Below are 18350 nucleotides of genomic sequence, written 5' to 3' on the forward strand. Positions count from 1 at the left end.
GCGTACCGTAACTAACAGGCAACGCGTCGGCGTTAGTGCGTCGGCAGGCACTTCACGTGATACGCACGCACTGGGCGCAAATCGCCGCCGACCCGCTCTAGCCTGAATCCTTCTGGCCTCTAATGGCGGCGCCTTTTTTTACCCACAATCCTTCACGTTGCCTTATTCGAGGCCTGAATTCTTTTGGTGTAAAAAAGAGGAGCGGTTCAAGACGGAATTCCGTCTTGAAATAATGAATAATTAATTAGCTGGAGCCTGGAGGGTCATGCGCAGTAGGTCAACACAGGGCTTTAGTCTCCTCCTCCGCCGGTAATAATTGAGTGAGTAGGATCAAACCGGCAGGAGGAGACTATCATGACGAATTTGCTGTCTACCGTAGATAGCCGATAATTACAAGTAATTTTCATAGGCCTATGTATAAAATAAAAAAAGAACCCAAAATGCCCGTATCGTGGGGATATATTGTTTATGATTATATAAATTATTATATAATAAAAATGCTCTTGAAATAAATAAATATGGCATGATTTTCTAAATATTAGGCAATCATCATGAGAAATTAAAATATGCCCCTGGGCTGAATAGCTCTCATTTTCTTCGGAAGTGGGAGGGTCCCACATTTTCCAAAAGTCGGCGTCAATAAAATTGCGACCCTTCCCTATTTCGGCAACAAAGATTTTATGACCCCCATAAACAGGCTCAAAATTGTATTAAAATCAGTCTTTTAAAATAAAATAAACACACTATCTGTGGTCAACTTGTGACTCCCTACATTTTGGGCATCAACAATTTTTATGACCCCCCCTATTTTTCTCCCAAAATAATTATGACCCCCCCCCCCATATATTTGGGACCCCACGTCCGAAGAAATTGATAGCCCCTGAATGACTGCACTAACCATTTTGATATGTCCAGTGGGGGCCAGGATTTTTGGGGAGGGGCATAAAAATGAGGGGGGGAATCAAAGATGAAAAACATTTGCCTAAAATTTTCTCAGTATAGTCAGTAGCCAAAATGTTTGAAATTCAGTCTCCAAATTGTTGTTCAAGAAAACAAATTAAGACAATTCAATTGCATTAAATATGGCCAATATTTGGTAGGCCTATATCCAAATTTCTTTTTTTTTATATGGTTTTGATTGGTCAAATTCTCTGCAGCACCCCGGGGCACTCCAACTTTGGAGGTGACGCGTATGTAGGGCTGTTAAGACCCCTTTTCAGCATCGCTGTCACCCAAAGACCCCATATTTTTTTACGAACACATGCTTGCTCCGCGCTCTGTCACCCAAAGACCCCTATTTTTCCATTTGATCTGTCACCCAAAGACCCTTACAAGTTCAATTTGAACAGCAACTTTCATTTATCACTGATTTTGTTACTTATTTTGAAAAAATAAAGAAATTTGAAGCCATTTAGAACTAGAAATTCGATTTTCGAGGTTTTTGTGGCGCTGTTTTGGTTCTCACCCAAAGATTCCATTTAAAAAAGGTCATGTTCTCACCCAATGACCCCATCATTTTTTACATTTTGCTCTCACCGAATGCCAAAAATCATGCTCTCACCCAATGACCCCATATTTTTTACATGTTGCTCTCACCGAATGCCCCTCATCAGAACAAAACATTTTTCCCGTAGCAATTTTACAAATTTGTAGGTTTTTTTCAGGTTCCATAAAAAAAACCTCAACCATTAATTTATTGATCAGTCCTTACACCAGAAAACAAACACATAGATACATGTAAATTTGTATTATTATTCATTGTCATTTTATTTTTCTAAGACATGACTAACATAGTGCAAAAACACATCGAGTAGTCCAACATGCAGTCAGTGTATGATTCAAACAAAAATACATGATTAAACAAGTCTTACATTTTTATAATAAAAACATTATTTAAAATTAGAACATTTTACTGGCAGTGTCAAAACTGTATTATTTTGAATAGGCATACTTAACATTAAACATATTTTTTTAAAGGAATATCAACATTGAATAATAGGCCATGCCATTTAATAGTTTGTCTCAAAGAATAGTTTGTCCTTACATACAAGAATCATAATAAAGCAGCCAGCTTATAAATTACATTATGGAAATATAAATTCCAAACAAAATATATATGATCTTTCAGCCCCAATATTTCACAGGGACAATGAGAAAAATATGAACTTAGGGGCTGTGCAATAAATTATGAGCCCTAGGGGAGGGTAAAATTGGGGGAGGGGGGGGCAAGAATTTTTGGTGAGCCGAAAGCGGAGGAAAGCACTTTTGGCAAGCCAAGAGGGAGAGCCAAGCGATTTTTGGCACACATTCATGGGGCGCCTTTTTAATAAAACGCTCTAAAAAGGCTTAGGAAAACAGTACGAAAACGCTTAAATATGCAAATTTTTTAAACCATTTTAAAGTTTGCAAATTGGGATCCCAAAAAGCGAGAGAGGGGGGGGGGGGAAAGCGATTTTTGGCGAGCCGTTTGGAAATTTTACCCGGGGGGCTCATAATTATTGCACAACCCCTTACATGTACACTGATACCAAAATCTCCATTTTGATGGAGAAAAGTGGATATGAGGCTGTTGAGTTTACCATTCTCCTTTATTTCTCAGGACTAGAGGAGCAGATGAGAATTTTAAAACAATTTAAACCATTTTAATTTTACAAAGATGAAAAGCATTGGTTTGAACACCCTATAGGGCCTACTTTGATATAAAATTGGATCAATTGAGCCCATATTTATTGGTCGAGCGTAGTCGAGCCCAATATTTTAAAACTCATAGCGAGACCAATAAATATTGGGCGTAAAGCATCCAATTTTATCATTATTATGTTTTAGATCCAATATTTTCACACACTTGGATTCATCAAAACATAATATTGACTGGCATTGATCCCCAATTTTATTTAGTTAAAACCCTATATTATTGAAAAGTGCATTCTTAATTTCCAAATTTTGATTTCATTTTCACTATCTACAATTACGCCCAAAAAATTGTTAGCATGTCCATAGATCACTTTCAGAAGTTGGGTCAGTGGGACTCGGAAGTTTTTTTTAAAAAGTACATGTACCGTATTCGTCCGAGTATTAGTACCATGTTTGAGTAAACCCCCAATTGGGATTTTACTTTGGATTTGTAGTGTCCCTGGACCTAGAGCTGAATGCTGGGATCATTCATGGTTGACTTTGTAAAAAACAATAATAATAATAATAACATGATTTCAAAATGCATTGGATTTGTATCCATTTTGAAACCATTAATAGACCATGACATCATTGACATGAATACAAATTATAACTTTACTTCTTTACATATTTAAGACACAAAACGTTATTTTTTAAAGTCAACCATGAATGATTCTAGCATTTGCCTCTAGGTCCAGGGACACTCCAATCCGGAAAAATTTTATTTTTATTTTGTAAAAATTAAAATTAAATTTTCAAAAAAAGAAAGAAAAAGTTCTACAGTCTGTCGGATGAGACGGTTGATCGGACGAGGACAAGCAAACAACTTTTTTTGCCTAATATGAACACTATTAATGAAATAGTCCAGTCCACAGGTACATACACATAGTACATGCATGACCAACAACACTTCCATCTCTGCTACAGCTTAACAGAGTTATAGTCTGAATAGGCACATACATATATAGTTTATCAAGGTATGGGTGTGGAGTATTTGTAAACTTGATCAGGGTAAGGGTGTGGGCGTGTGGCCCAGGGTGCGATTGTGGTCAGTATTTCAAAATTATATGAGTTCCACTGTGGTAAAGTCCGGTGGTGGTTTTTTTTTCTTTGTTGAAGGTGTATGTGGATTTGCCGACGGGTACCTCAGCGAATTTGGTACATATCTCATTCTCTTCTCTTGCTTTAGCTTCTTGCATGCTGCAGGTGGTTCCTTTCAGTTCCAGCAGTACAAGTTCAAATTTCATCTGTAAAAAAAAATCATTTAAAAATATTTTTAATTTAATACATTTTTCTTACCAAGATTAAATTGAACAATTCTACCGAGCCCACAAAGTGGCATGGAAAGAAAACATATCTTGGGCCCGATTTAGTAGCTTGGGCCCCAGACTTAGTAGTTCAGGCCCCAACTTATTAACTTGGGCACGAGATAGTAACTTGGGCCCTCGCTTTAGTAGCTCGGACCCCGACTTACTAAGTTGGGGCCTTGAGAGTTACTACGTCGGGGCACAAATTACTAAGTTGGGCCCTAAATTACTATTTCAGGGCCCTAAGTTTCTATCTTCAGGCCCCAAATTACTAAGTCAGGGCCCTGTGTTACTAAGCTGGGGACTAAAGCTACTAAGTTAGGGCCCTGAATCTCCTGAGATTATTTTTTTCTTTCCTTGCCACTTCTGGAGCTCCATAACAACCTGGAATATTGCAATGCTAAAATGATTCCATGAAATTTGAATGCTCTCATTTGATTTTGATTTTGAATTATGCATACGGTACATATTAAGCCAGGGATTTTCCGGCGGGCTCGCGGGTACCCACCCGAAATTACGTTACCCGGGCAGGAAATACCCTGCCCGGGTGCCCGAAATTCCAACAAAAAAAAAGTGTCCCAGGACCTAGACCTAAATGCTAGGATCATTCATGGTTGACCTAAAAAAAATTGCATGATTGTTTGTTTTTAATAGAAAAATTGATAATTAATGTCATACTCGATTAATGATATCAAAATGCATTCAAATTCAATAAACATCATGCAATTTTATTTTAGGTCAACCATGAATGATCCTAGGCCTAGGTCCAGGGACACTACAAAACCGAAAAATTAAATAACTTTAAAAAAAAATTTGGATTTTTTCTTTGTTGCAATTTCGGGTACCCGGTTACCCGCCCGAAAAATGCACTGGGTACCCGCCGCTATCCGGTCACAAAATTACCTGAAATGTTGAAATTCAGTACGGTAACCAATGTTCATTCTATGTGATCCAATTATGCATAATGCACTTTATACTTGTAAACGTTTCAGCAAACACTGTTGCCTTTGTCAACACTTGACGAGGAATGACATTTGATTGAATTATAATAAGAATAATTTGGTATATAATTTTACAGAGAGTAAGTGCAATTCAGCTGCAAGTAGGGGCGACTTGGCCAAGATGATGACTAAGTATTCTGGTCCTTCGATACCAGGGGTCAAAATTCATGGGGGGAAAAGGCAATTCTCCCCCAATTCTCCCAAAATAGCCCCCATGGAAAAAAAAAATTGTCAATGGCAAAATACACACATGAGGGCTATTTTGATTGGAATCTGTCCCGGAATCTGTCAAAATAGCTATTCAAAAAAGTATTTTGAGGCCTGCCCGGAACATACATTCATTTGCCTTAGACCTTACGGCATAATCCTTCATATAAAAACAATAAAAATTTATTAAACTCATTGTACGTACCAGATTTTTGATGATTCACAGTTGAGTTCTCCATACACCATGATTTGAAGTCACAATGAACATCTCCAGAATGCAGTTGCTGTAACTGTCCAGTTCACTTCAAGTTGACATCACTGATTACAACCTAGTTGTGAAAATTCAAAAAATTAGATTTTAAAATTGAGCAACCTTTAATAAGAAAATTTCCTCCCTGTTTCAGGGTCAGAATTTTTCGCAAAGATTCTCGTAAACAGATTTGCTGGAATCAAATGATTCCCGCAAATTTATTCTGCAAGAATCAATATTGATTCGCGCACTGTTCGGTTTTTATTTGGCGGAAATTATTCGGCTTTTGTTACTGCGCGCATCAAAGTCCTTCTCACGATTGCGTAAATTCAAGCGTGCACCAGGGCTGTCAACTCTCACGCACTGGCTGGGAGTCTCACGCATTTGGTCATTTTCTCACGGTCTCACGCCAAGGTTGTATAATCTCACACTTAGTAAATCTCACGCAAAGAGCTGTAAAATGAGTAAAATCTCATGCATCGTAAAAATAATTTGATGTCCCTACCCCCCTAATCACACACACAATTTTCAAGCGGCGTGGCTTACATAGCCATGGGTCAAAATGAACAGTGTATTTGCAAAAAATAATTCCGCCCCAGTATGGAAGTGTCTCACGCCTACAGTCTGTCCACATAGAAGTACAAACCAAATTTGTGGGATCGGGGGCAGATGCTTTGCGTCACACGCGAACGCGACACGTAAAGAGCGTGGTGCACTCCGCAAATACAAATCGCGCAGCAGTTGGCGCGCCAAAGAAGCATTGCACTGAAATAATTATTCTCATAGGCCTACCTCCAGTTTCCGAGGTCTATTTACTTTGTACTTCTAAGTGGACAGACTGTAGCAATTCCAAAGTTGACAGCCCTGGCGTGCACCGATCATTACGTAATGCACAACTAGCGTAAACATTGCGCCCAGCCGCGTACAAGCCATTCTATATCATTTATACACGGCGTTATTTTTCCGCCTTATATAAACCGAACAAACTTTAATTAATATATTTATTTTATTGCACCGTGGTAGGCCTAAGGACTAAGGAGTCTAGCCTAGCATGCCTAGCCTCCGAATACTATCAATCATGCTATCGTTTTGCTTTGAAATTCAGTCAATCATGAGTCTTGACACTGTTCTTATCCCGTAAAAGATATGGCCTGTACAAAATGAAGTAATCATGCACATCCTATGTATGTTTCAATGACACTTGAATACCATGCTTACCGTATTAAAATCCGAGGCAGTCGGTACTGTAGTTTGTACGGTGTGAATGCATGTCATCACTGTGGTGAGTGGCGACGATCTTTCCTCCTCAAAATCAAGGCAACTATTATGACTTGACGGGGTGCAAATGGTCTCAGTGTGTTGCAAATATAAAAGTGTTTCCCATGAATACTTTCAAAGACATATACATCATCGCAAAGTTCATTAAAAGTGAAAATTCGAGAAATATGTAATGGCGATAACAACGGTAACTCCAAATTGATGGCAAAGAAGGTTTAAAACGGGGGATTCGATCCGCTTATGAAAAAATGAAGACGCGTACGCGACGAGTGGATTTTAGCTGATTTTGCAGCTGGTTGTTAATTTGTTTGTACGCTACATACAGGGAACTTAAAAATAAACTGCCGAGTACTGGTTAAGCGTCAGATCAGGGCTCTGAAGTGTTTATCAGATTTATGATTCCGCGTCTCCGCGCGCAATGACGTAATCAAAATCTACTAAATATTCAAATTTCACTGCTCCTGTTTTAGAACGTTGTTTGCTCCAGTCCTCAATACAGCACAGTGGAGCGGCCGTGCGTGAGTATTCGAGGACTGGAGGATCGAGTCTAGACCCGCTCTACCTGTGGAGTCGGTATAATGGTGGCTGGACAGCGATTTGTGTCCAAATAAGCCTTCAAATTTTTGAAATGTGCCAAGTTTGTCATTATAGCCATTTACGAGCATCTTAAAATTTACACTATATCACAATGCATTGTTCGATTTCAATTCTGTTTTTTCGATTTTTGAAGTTTTCATAAAGATCATTCATGTAGAAACATTAAATAACGTGTTTCTGCTGCGTTCATTTTTTCATAATATTAGAGATTTTGCGATTTTTGGGTGGGTGCGGCGTGCCGCACCCACCCTGTATTCTCTGACTATTGACCTACTTTTTCACATGCCGCAGTGTTGAGAAAATATTCGTGCCGGTTATATCCCAAACGCCCACAGAGTTGATAGTTTACGGCGAGTTTTGTAATTATTACTTGATTTTGATATGTAAGTAATACGATAAAGTCGTCATAGGCAGTGATGTGTTTGTATTAAAAGAAATAACAAAAATAATTATTTAAGTGATAGAAATACTATTTGGAAATTGCAGCAAGATTTGCAGATGTTTTTATTTGAACAGTACCAGTTCACCAGTTTTGCTAGTTTTCCTAATCTTTGGGCTAAATTAATAGCATCGTGAAGGTCATATATATCATTTTATACCGACAGCTTTGGCATGTACTTAAATACAGCTTGTATGTGCATTGTGTTCATTGTGTACATAGGCTATTTACTTTTCAAATCTTGTGACAAATAGTGCTTGTATAAGGTATTATAGACAAATTATTAAAATGCATGTGCACCAGTAGAAATGGCCCAGGTTGAATAAAATAAATAAACATATGAATGAATATTTTATTCCCTGGATTATTTTTGTTGGGACAAAATAATGATATAGTTTGACGCTTTGAAATACAGTTATGTTAATCATAATAAAGTTACAAAGTTAAAAAATAATACCGAAATATTGTAAAATCAAATATTTCCCCTCATAAGTTGCAATACAACATATTGAGGAAATTGATATGACAGATTTTTAAACTCTGATATGGAAAGATACCCCAGCCCTGTTGTCTCACCAGAGAAGATGTGAGCAGAAGTCTTTCTATCTGATGATAAAAAAAAAAAACTCTAGGTATGATTACGAAAATGTTTTAAATAACTATTATCTACAAAAGTTTTATAACCATGTTTTATATAAAATGTTAACATAAAACGTCTTGTGTTATGATGTGAAGGGGTAATATAAAAACAGGGAAAATCTGTTCCAACTGACCAGCAGAGAACAAAGGATAAGCAATAGATCAGATTAAAATCAGGAAAAATATGACACAACCTCCAATGGGGGAATAACAAACGTATAAACGTATAAAGTTAAAAACTCTTTTAACTTTGTTTATACGTTTTGTGTTATTCCCCTATTGGCAATCGATGTTGTGTCATATTTTCCCTTTAATTGTGAACTTGACTTACTCATTCTTTCATTTCTCTTGACAATTTTTCATTTGCCCACCCTATTCCTTTTAAAGGAATTTTTATTACGTGAAACGCGAAACCTTAACGGTAACCGCATTTTACGCTGGTCCACAATACGTAATACGAGGGTCATTCAAAAAGTTCTACCTCTATTATCAAATCTCTGTTATCTTACTTGTCAGAATATTGAAAATAGCCATGGTGATACATTTTAACCTGGGCTACAAAATAAAAGTTATTTGATTAAAATTTTATTTTTGGTTGTTAAAGATGTGTTGGTTAAAGTGAATACAGATTTGGTACGTGGAAAACGGTCTGAAAAGCAAGGTTAATTTTGATCAAAAAGGTTGCCAACATCCATGTGGAAATCATTACATATCTATTTTCTGCAAATGACCAAATTGCTTTATTTTTGTTTAAATAATTTAATCAATATCGAATCCTTGCAGATAATACAGTTTTACTGGGTATTATATATTTTGCACAACAAAGCCAATACATGTTCAGAATATAGCCTTTGTATTGACCCTTTTCCATAGGTTGTTGACTTTGATCGAGTGAGTACTTTTTGGTTCAAGTCATATTAATTGGTTCATAAGTTAAAATCAAACAAATCTTATGCACAATTTTAATATGTCCACGCCTAGAAGCATCCATTGCTTAAAATAGGACGTAATTACAAATTATCCGTAAACGTGATCTAGTCGAAATCGACTCACAGTTTTGTGTCTGTTGAATGTTTTCTTCTCATATAAAACGTGTTTCATTTTGTTTTGAAGTCCCAAGGCGAGATAGGACTAAAATATTTATCCTGAGTAAGCAGTTGGACCACCATATCTTAAAAACATTTTGTAGATTATCCATACATATCTTAACAAGCAAACGTCACATTTTCATATATATATAAATATTTATATTTTATTTTGTACCCAGACTTAATAGTATAATCATGGGTAATTTCAATACCCTGGCACGTAAGATAACATAGATGTGATAATGGAGGTAGAACGGTTTGAATGACCCTCGTAGTATGCTCTCTAGATAGTGAAACCTATTGTGAACTGGTCAATCGCGGAATTCCCGTGTGGCGGTCACGTTGCAAATAACAAATTTCGACGTTCCAAAATGACAGAAATAGCATTAGAAAGTGTAACAAAATCTCATGTTTTGTCATGTTATGAAGCGATTTAAAGTTACAAAATTGAACAAGGAAAGTCCGTCATGTAATAAAATACTTTTTTTTTAAATTTGATCTGGTATAAATGAGATGAGGTGAATAGATTGCGAAATGGGTCCACGTGATTTCGAACGGGCAGATTATCTATTCATCTGTGTGTGGAGGGTGCCGTCCAAAAACACACTTTGTGAAAAGACGTTTCTGGCGAGAACGTATCGTCTTACGGCATAGTGCGGATTGATATGACTGTTTTGGACAGGCAAATAAGAGCACTTACTGTATTTACATTGCGTTTATATGTCGCGTTATGTAAAAAACCTTTTTTTAATATATGTGACACGATCTGGTCCATGGAGGTCAGCAAGGACCATGAAGGCAGCAAATTTGAGACTGAGATAAAGGATAAAATATGGATAAGAAAATAGACGTCACAAAACTTCAGAAGCCGAATGTCTTTGGTATCCTTACACGAGTTACACTTAACATGATAAAACTAGAATTGGTCCCATTTTTTATAACCAGGATGCTTCGATTATATTTATAGATATATATTTTTAATTTTTCCAAGTATTCAGCTTTCGAATCTGGTGGTCTGTGTACAGTACCAAGAAGGATAGGCTTGGTATGGGACAAATTTATCCATAAAGCTTAAACATCATTAGAACAATTTCGCAAATTAGAATTTTCTTCGAAAATAATACCATTTTTAACATAACACAACAAAGCACTATAATGCATATTAGTTCTGTCAAGCCTGCTTATATTGAAACCATCGATTTTAATCTCACTTTCATTAATAGTATTACCAACCAAGTCTCACTGTGACATAACACATCAATATCACTGTCAAGTAAAATTTTTATATGATCTTTCGAAGACGAATATTAAAGGAAGTCTCTAGCAATCACAACATTATGCCTTATATGTAAGAAAAATAATTATCAAGCACGAATCACGAGGTTTTATTTAAAACAAACGATAAAAACAGTCGTCTCTCAACACGTGATATTCAAAATTCCCAGGCGCCAACATTTTCGAGTGCAATAACGTTCCAGTAATACAGTGAAGTCTGATGACAATTGAGCACAAGTAACTATGACGTCATTGCGGGAATTTTGAATATCGCGTGTTGAGAGCCGACTGTTTTTATTCATTTTTATGGTCATTATGAGTTTGTTTTAAATAAAACCATGTGATTCGTACTTGATACTTATTTTTCTAACATATAAGGCATAATGCTATGTTTGCCGGAGACTCCCTTTAACATTATAAACATGCGCTTTTTTAAACCTTTTGATACAGGACAATCAAAATCAATAAATGTTTTCTTGAAGGGAAGTTCATCATTGGATATTCTGAAAAATATTTGTCACAAAAAACAGGTACAAGTTGTTTACAATACATTTCACATGAAAGTCAAGTTCAGAGTTTTTACATAATATGTAATCATAGTTCTTAATTTTACAAAGACAATTGCCACACACATTAAATTTGTGTGAATTTGGGCTGCATAAATGACGACTCTCTGTTCAATTAGCTTAGATTATTGGTTTTTTTTTAAAGATATTTGAAAAAATAAAAATGTGGTCAATGTCATCAAAGAAAAGTGTTACTAGATACTCTCTCAGCGCAAGTAATTATGACTGTTATTGCATTCGCTCGCCATTGCACAAAATGGATTGATTTAAACTGTTTATGGTACCCGACGTTCTACAGCTTTTTATATAAAAAAATATTGCGGAAAAAGACCAAAATTTGAAAAGTATAAATCACGTTGGATCTAGGGCTGTGCTAACACTTTTCTTTGATGACTTTGACCACATTTTTTTTTCAAATATCTTTAAAAAACAACAATAATATCAGCTAATTGAACAGACAGTAGTACTATTTACACATGAAGTAGATTGACACATATTCTCACCTTCTAGTACAATGTTCTTGGTATCAATTTGACCATTTGATTTTAATTTTTTAACACATTTATTTACATTTATCTTTCAAGGATACACATACCCCGTAATCAAGTTATTGTTGTAAAAAGAAATATAAATTGAGCTCAAAAAGACACTTATAATTTTTCACGCGGTCATATCTTGAAATCCTGTCCATCAAATTGAACCAAAATTACATACAGGTTTACTTCAATACTCTACTCTTAACACATGTCAGTAACCAAGCAGTTATCCAACTGACACAACAGCAAAATGCACTGACATGGAACAGTTTCCTGGACCACATTCACAGCCCAGCCCTGTTTCATGAAAAAAGTGTATGAAAAGCAGAAAGCAGCACCGTTTATCATCTGTGCAAGGATCTTGTGTGCATTCTCACAGATTTTTTGTGCTGGGTGCCAAATGTTGGGCTGTGAAAGTGGAGGTACTTCCAGGAAGCTGTCCCATGACAGTGCATTTTGCTGTTGTGTCAGGTGGATAACTGCTTGGTTACTGACATGTGTTTTGAGTAGAGTATTAAAGTGATTGACACTATGTTACGATATGACCTTGTGATTCACAAGTTGTGAAAAATTATAAGTTTCTTTTTGAGCTCAGTTTAGTTCCTTACAAGTGGTGCAAGTAGTCTGAGCGTGGGAAGTTATCACATCCAATGTTGCTATTGTCAATTATTATAAGCTGCTGAATTGGTTTGACGTGATAGTATTATGTATGCAATGTTAAACAGGTTGCACAAACATCCGGCGTACGCAATTGTTTTTACAGCTCAAGTCTTAATGTTTTAAAACGTTCGCAGTCGGGATCAGAAGATATTATTAGAATAAGAATATAGACCTTTTCACTTCTTCCCATTAAACAAATTTAGAATTAAGTAAAATTTGACAGTTATTAATATTTGGACTAGTGGAACATGTTAAGACTGTGTACAAAGCTGTCATTCTGAGGGCTCGTAGTGCACCTTAATATTGATTTTATACATTTTTGGCGCCATTCTGAAATTCCAAAGTCAAGGCGACAATTTGTATTTTTCAGGGTTTTTTCAGTTGAATTTGTCATGTCAGAAAACATTACCTAGACACCAAAATATTAATAAAAATGCACCTGACCTAAAGTGCGTTGACCTTTGTCGCGTTTCTTTAAGCATTCTCGGTGAGTCGAACTAAGGGCAAAAACCAACCATGGGTTCAAGCTTGAATTAGCTAAAGACATAAAGTAATAAAAATGCCGAAACTTGGTAACGGACTCGCCTTTAAATTCATTCATTGATTTGAAATGGAACATCAAACTATATATAAAACTTGGAAGCGAAAAGACACAGAAAAATAATGTAATTATCATGGTTATGTAAGCCAGTCTCTTACGCGTTTTGATTTGCTTTTTAAAAGTGTAGTTTCGTTCTTTAAATGCGTTTGAACTTGAAATGACAAAGTACGCCATTTTGGTATAATGGATCATTATTAATGTTAAGGGAATTATATAGAGCATAAAGAATTTACAAACCTCAAATATTTTAGCTCTCTCGCTGCCTCGTTCTACAGATTGACAGCTAATGGTGATGTTAAAAATTTCTTTTTCTGTCGTGAAATAAGTCGTTAAAATCGGTGAAGCAACTATAAACCCTACAACCCATGCAAGTATGGCCCAGTAAAATGAAACACGTTTAGTACGAGACTTGCGGGAATGCACCCCATGAACTATTGCCGAATATCGCTCGCGACTCAAAGCGACTAATGAATATGCGCATGCACATTGACAAACAACCGGTGCATAGTTTCTAAGAGCGCATGGTATCCTACCACTCATCCAACACGGGTGTATCTCATTTTCAAATTTGATAGGTCCAGTCACTATGATGTATAGAAGATCCGCAATTGTGAGGTTAATGATTAGAATGTTTGGAGCATTGCGCAGATGTCTGTTCTTCAAGATTATGATCAGAAGAGCAATATTTCCAAAAACTCCAAAAACCAGAAAAATCACAAACATAACTAGTCGCCATATGTAGTCCTCTTGAATAGCGCAGATGTCTTTTATGATATCCTTAATAAGATCGTTGTGACGCAGTAGTTCTGTATCGTCCCAACTACTTTCGGAAATATTTATATCAAAGAAGTTGCTATCCTCCTTCGCCATCATAGACTTCAGATCCAAAGTGATCCTATAACGTTAGACTTATATTTTCATCAGTAGTAAACTTTTTTCAGTCAACTGTATATTAAAATGGAGACTTGTAAACCTGTTGCTCACAAGATATATCACAACGGAGTAGCTGCTGCTGTTTTGAGCAGGGTGAACATAGCAAATGCAAATTTATTAACATCACGATTACGAGTCAAACGTAGTGTACAATAAACTCGGTTTTAGTTTGGTGTGTTAACTAAAACCCAGTTATGTCCAGAAAATCTCCTTAGTTCGAGACCAGCATCCATCGTTAAATTATGTCTTTATGTCTTAATACGATAAAATGATAGAATCCTGTTTATACCTGCCATTTTCGCAGCAGCCGATGAAATGATAGCATCCTCTTTATACGTATCCTTTTTCAAGCAGACTGATTATCATTTATGTTTCGGAGATATAAAGTCAAATTACCTTCGTTAGTTCGTTCAGGGAAGTGGTTCGTTGAGTAGTATTTATTTGCTCCACTACTAATTGACAGTGCGCCGTCTCTATTGGATTTCACCGTAATGTTGTATACCGTGATGGATCAAGCTGAACAAACTGTGCAACGAATGACGTATATATGATCATCGGAGTCACGCAATGGGCTATTCCATTTCTAATCCACACTACCCCTGTGAAAGATTTTGGAAATATCTTCCACATGGGGAGTATATTTATCAAATGTAATTGGTCAGGGTTAATAATTTTGAAACACATACCGGTATTCCCCCTGTATTATGGCTTTACCTATATCTGGAGTGAGTATTTCAAATAGAAGTTCACCAAATGTCTATTCGATTCGAAACTCATACTCCCTCTGTGGAAGACTGTAGCTAAATCTTCCACAGGGGTAAAGTGGACTTCAAATGAAATAGCCCAATGCAGCCATCAGTTCCTCTTGAGAGAGAGGGATATTGATGAATCAACGAACGTAACTAATGTATATGGTGTGAAACTTTACATTCGTCTCGATTGGAACTTGTGGATGTATCGAGTAAATAAATACTGTTACTATAAAGCCGAAGAAAACAATTCAACTAAATTGATTCGTTTCACGTCCATCTCGCTCCTCACTTTGTGTGATCAGTCCATATTTTTTTAATTTTTCAATTTTGATATTAAATGGTAAGTTTTTAATACTTAACTAAAATGTCAATGCTGATTAAACAAGTTCATTTATAGTCACCATGAATCACTTTTTTATGGAATTGTCTTAGGGGTTTACCACTAAATCTTAAATTAAAAAAGGCAAAAAGGCTCCTTCCTCCCTCCTCACTTTACCAAAAGGTGGGGACGTGAAACGATATTTCAATTTTATGTGGCATATAATATTATTTGCATGAAGATAGTGTCACGTGTTCGAGTTCATTGCCTTGCCGTCATTATATACAATCACGTTAATATCATTCTACTAGTTTCAATCATAATTGCATCTTGGCAGTTTGCTGTGTTGAATGTGAATGTTATTTTTTCAAAAAGTAATGTTTACACTCGGCTGCCAGAAATCCAAAAGCAGATAAAAGTAATCCAAGCATTACATCAATGCTACCATTTGCATTTTAATTTTTTTTTCTCTTTATTTTCAATTTATTTTCAAGTACTTTTATAAGTATGTAACCTTATAAAAATAATATTGTATGGTGTAAATGCATGCTATAGACTGTATGTTGTTTTGTAAGTATTGGCAAGACATGCACTAAAACACTTTTCTGAACTAAAAATGGTAGGGAACTTGGTGTATATGACAAAATATGACTAAAATATTAGAAAAATGCCAAAAAACCTTAATTTGCAGTATACAGCGATCAATGTTTATAATGCCAGCACTGTAATCACGTAAAACCCGCCTACTTCAAATCAATACAAATAACTGCAACTTTTAAATTGGGGTATTTTTCTTTCAAAACACTGCTGTATTGTCAATATTGAACAAAATTAGACAAATGGGGTATCAAAATGCGCGTAAATAAATCATCCTTCTTTTTATGTTGAAATATTGTGAAAATAATTATTAGTTCTGAATGTGTATGCGTATTTATAACAGCTGAGTTTGCTTCTTTTTTTTGGCTTTTTTTTTTTTTTAAAGAGGGTTGGTGCTTTCGGCCAGTGCCGTACTATTACGCTGACTTTCGTATTCGGCGAGGAGGACGATTTCGACCTCCTGGTTTGTTTACAAACAGAGAGGTGCAAAAAACCGTTCCGCTTGTCCAAACACTCAAGTATCAGAAGGATGGTCTACAATAGCGTGATTCACGTAACCTGAATAGGGATTAAAAAGCTGTCACGTAGAACCATGTACGTACATGTGCTTCTATTGTCCAATTTGCCATCAAGATTTCATATGGAAACAGTTCAGACCCAGTACACGATCATGTCAGAAATTAATATTTTGTTCTGGGTCTGATTATTCGGACTAGCTTTCGGCTATGTGCACCACCAGCTGTACAATTCTCTCGGGAAATCCTCGCTTCCACGCCTGTTCCCCATTGCCCAAGTTAGCGTTACCCATCCGACACCACGTGGAGGTTTGGGTTGGGTTGCCCGCGAGCAATCACTGTGCCAGCTCTGCGGGCCTTGCCGGACAACAGCTTAGTTACTTTTTGTGCAGACTTTACGTTAATTTTGACATAGGAAGACTTTTCGTATCTTTAATTTCTTCGTGAATTCAAACTGTATGACCTACCGTATTGATCACGTACTTACTATACGTTGTTGAAAGTCTATAGTACTTTATGAGTATGTATAGTGCAGTGGACCCTAAAAAACTGTCAGACTTCAAGTGTTTCAAAGGTGTGACAAACACTTTATCTATTGAAAATCGTTCAAGCGAAGTCCTACTGTGATGTGCCCTGAGTAATTTAATTTGATTATTTATATTTGTTTACAACATAAAGCTATGACATGAGAAATAATAGAAAGGGGAAACCAAGAGTTTGTGTGTTATGACATGTTTTTGGGGAACCCCTTTGGTTACAGTAAACAAACTCAATCAGAGTTATTGCTGTGCATTCGTGTGAATTTGGGTAAAAAGTGATTTTGGCCTTCAGTCATTAAGGCTCGTAAAGTAATTCAAAAATACCTTATTTTCAATGTCACTATGTCACTAATGACAATTTCGCCGTTCAGATGACAGATACGTCGTGTAAATACGTCGCACAAATACGTCACTATGTGAAACGATAAATTCTTCCAATTGCAGATATGATATATTGGGCTTGCGCAGTATAGATGATCGGCAATACCAATAGCTATCTTGCTAATATACACATGTATTTTTTAGCTATTTAACAGAGTTTTTCTTTTCTCTTTTCATTATCAATTTTTTTCATCTTTTTCCTACATTTTTGTGGTAAGTTTTATTCTATAATTTGTATATTTGTGTGCAAATTGAGGGCGCTATTTACATTATCTGAAGTTTAATTTAGCCCAATAATATGAGTTATTCCTTTTATTTCATGATAACATTTTTTTAGAAAATTTCTTTGCCATTAGTTACTCATTATACTGATATTTTAATGTCATTATACAAGTGTATACCCCTTGTAAAGATGCAGATAAGATTAAAGATAAATAGCGCCATCAGTGTTCAACTTTGCTAAAAAAATTAATACAGTACATGCCATCAACCGCGGTGTATATACTTAAAGCGTGTGAAAATCGCCCACCTCTTTGTGTCTTCCAAAAAATTGCCAATTTCTGAAATCAACCCAAATGGTATACATAATTATTGCCCCTTCCCTTAAAATTAAGTGTTAAGATCTCACTTTATTTCCGCGCTCTCCTCGCCTTAACCCTCTCCACATGGGTGCCGACCGCAGACGAATGTTTTAAATGTTTAAAAAAAATCAGAATCAGAACAAAATCAGAATTTTGGATTTTTATGACCATATGTGGAACCAGCATGAAAAATGCATTAAAAGAACTACAAAAAAGCCCGGTATCGGTTCAGTGGCTCTTGCGATAGCTCTTGATATAAACAATTAATTTGCATTTCTAGTGATCAAAACTTAGTTTTACATAGATAAATTCTTTGCAAAAAGAAAAACATAATAATCACACCAAAATGTTAGTTTTGACAACATTCTTTGAAATTTCTCATTATTTTCAGCCAACTATTACACACTCTATAGTCGTTGGTTTTGTACACAACACCAAATCGGTATCTATAAGTCTTTGAACTTCCGTGAGTTGCCATGGTAACGATATAAAATCAAGTTCAATGGTCATTATTTATCTATGATCGTTTACAGGTGATCAAAATACAACATTACGATTGCAATCGCACTTTGCCCGTAAATGGGACCTGCTACCACGAAATGAGCATTAGGTCGCA

The 18350-nt window shown here is 36.1% G+C and overlaps 1 long non-coding RNA gene across 1 annotated transcript; it reads right to left on the reverse strand.

The window, feature by feature from the left end:
• Window positions 1–3833: 3833 nt before the first annotated feature.
• Window positions 3834–6860, reverse strand: LOC140140805 (uncharacterized). Its single transcript, XR_011857294.1, has 3 exons — window positions 6657–6860; window positions 5394–5517; window positions 3834–3920 (listed from the first exon to the last, which is right to left on the reverse strand). It is a non-coding gene; the product is annotated as an uncharacterized lncRNA (long non-coding RNA).
• Window positions 6861–18350: the final 11490 nt, after the last annotated feature.

The sequence above is a fragment of the Amphiura filiformis genome, chromosome 19, assembly GCF_039555335.1.
Source record: "Amphiura filiformis chromosome 19, Afil_fr2py, whole genome shotgun sequence".
Taxonomy (NCBI): domain Eukaryota; kingdom Metazoa; phylum Echinodermata; class Ophiuroidea; order Amphilepidida; family Amphiuridae; genus Amphiura; species Amphiura filiformis.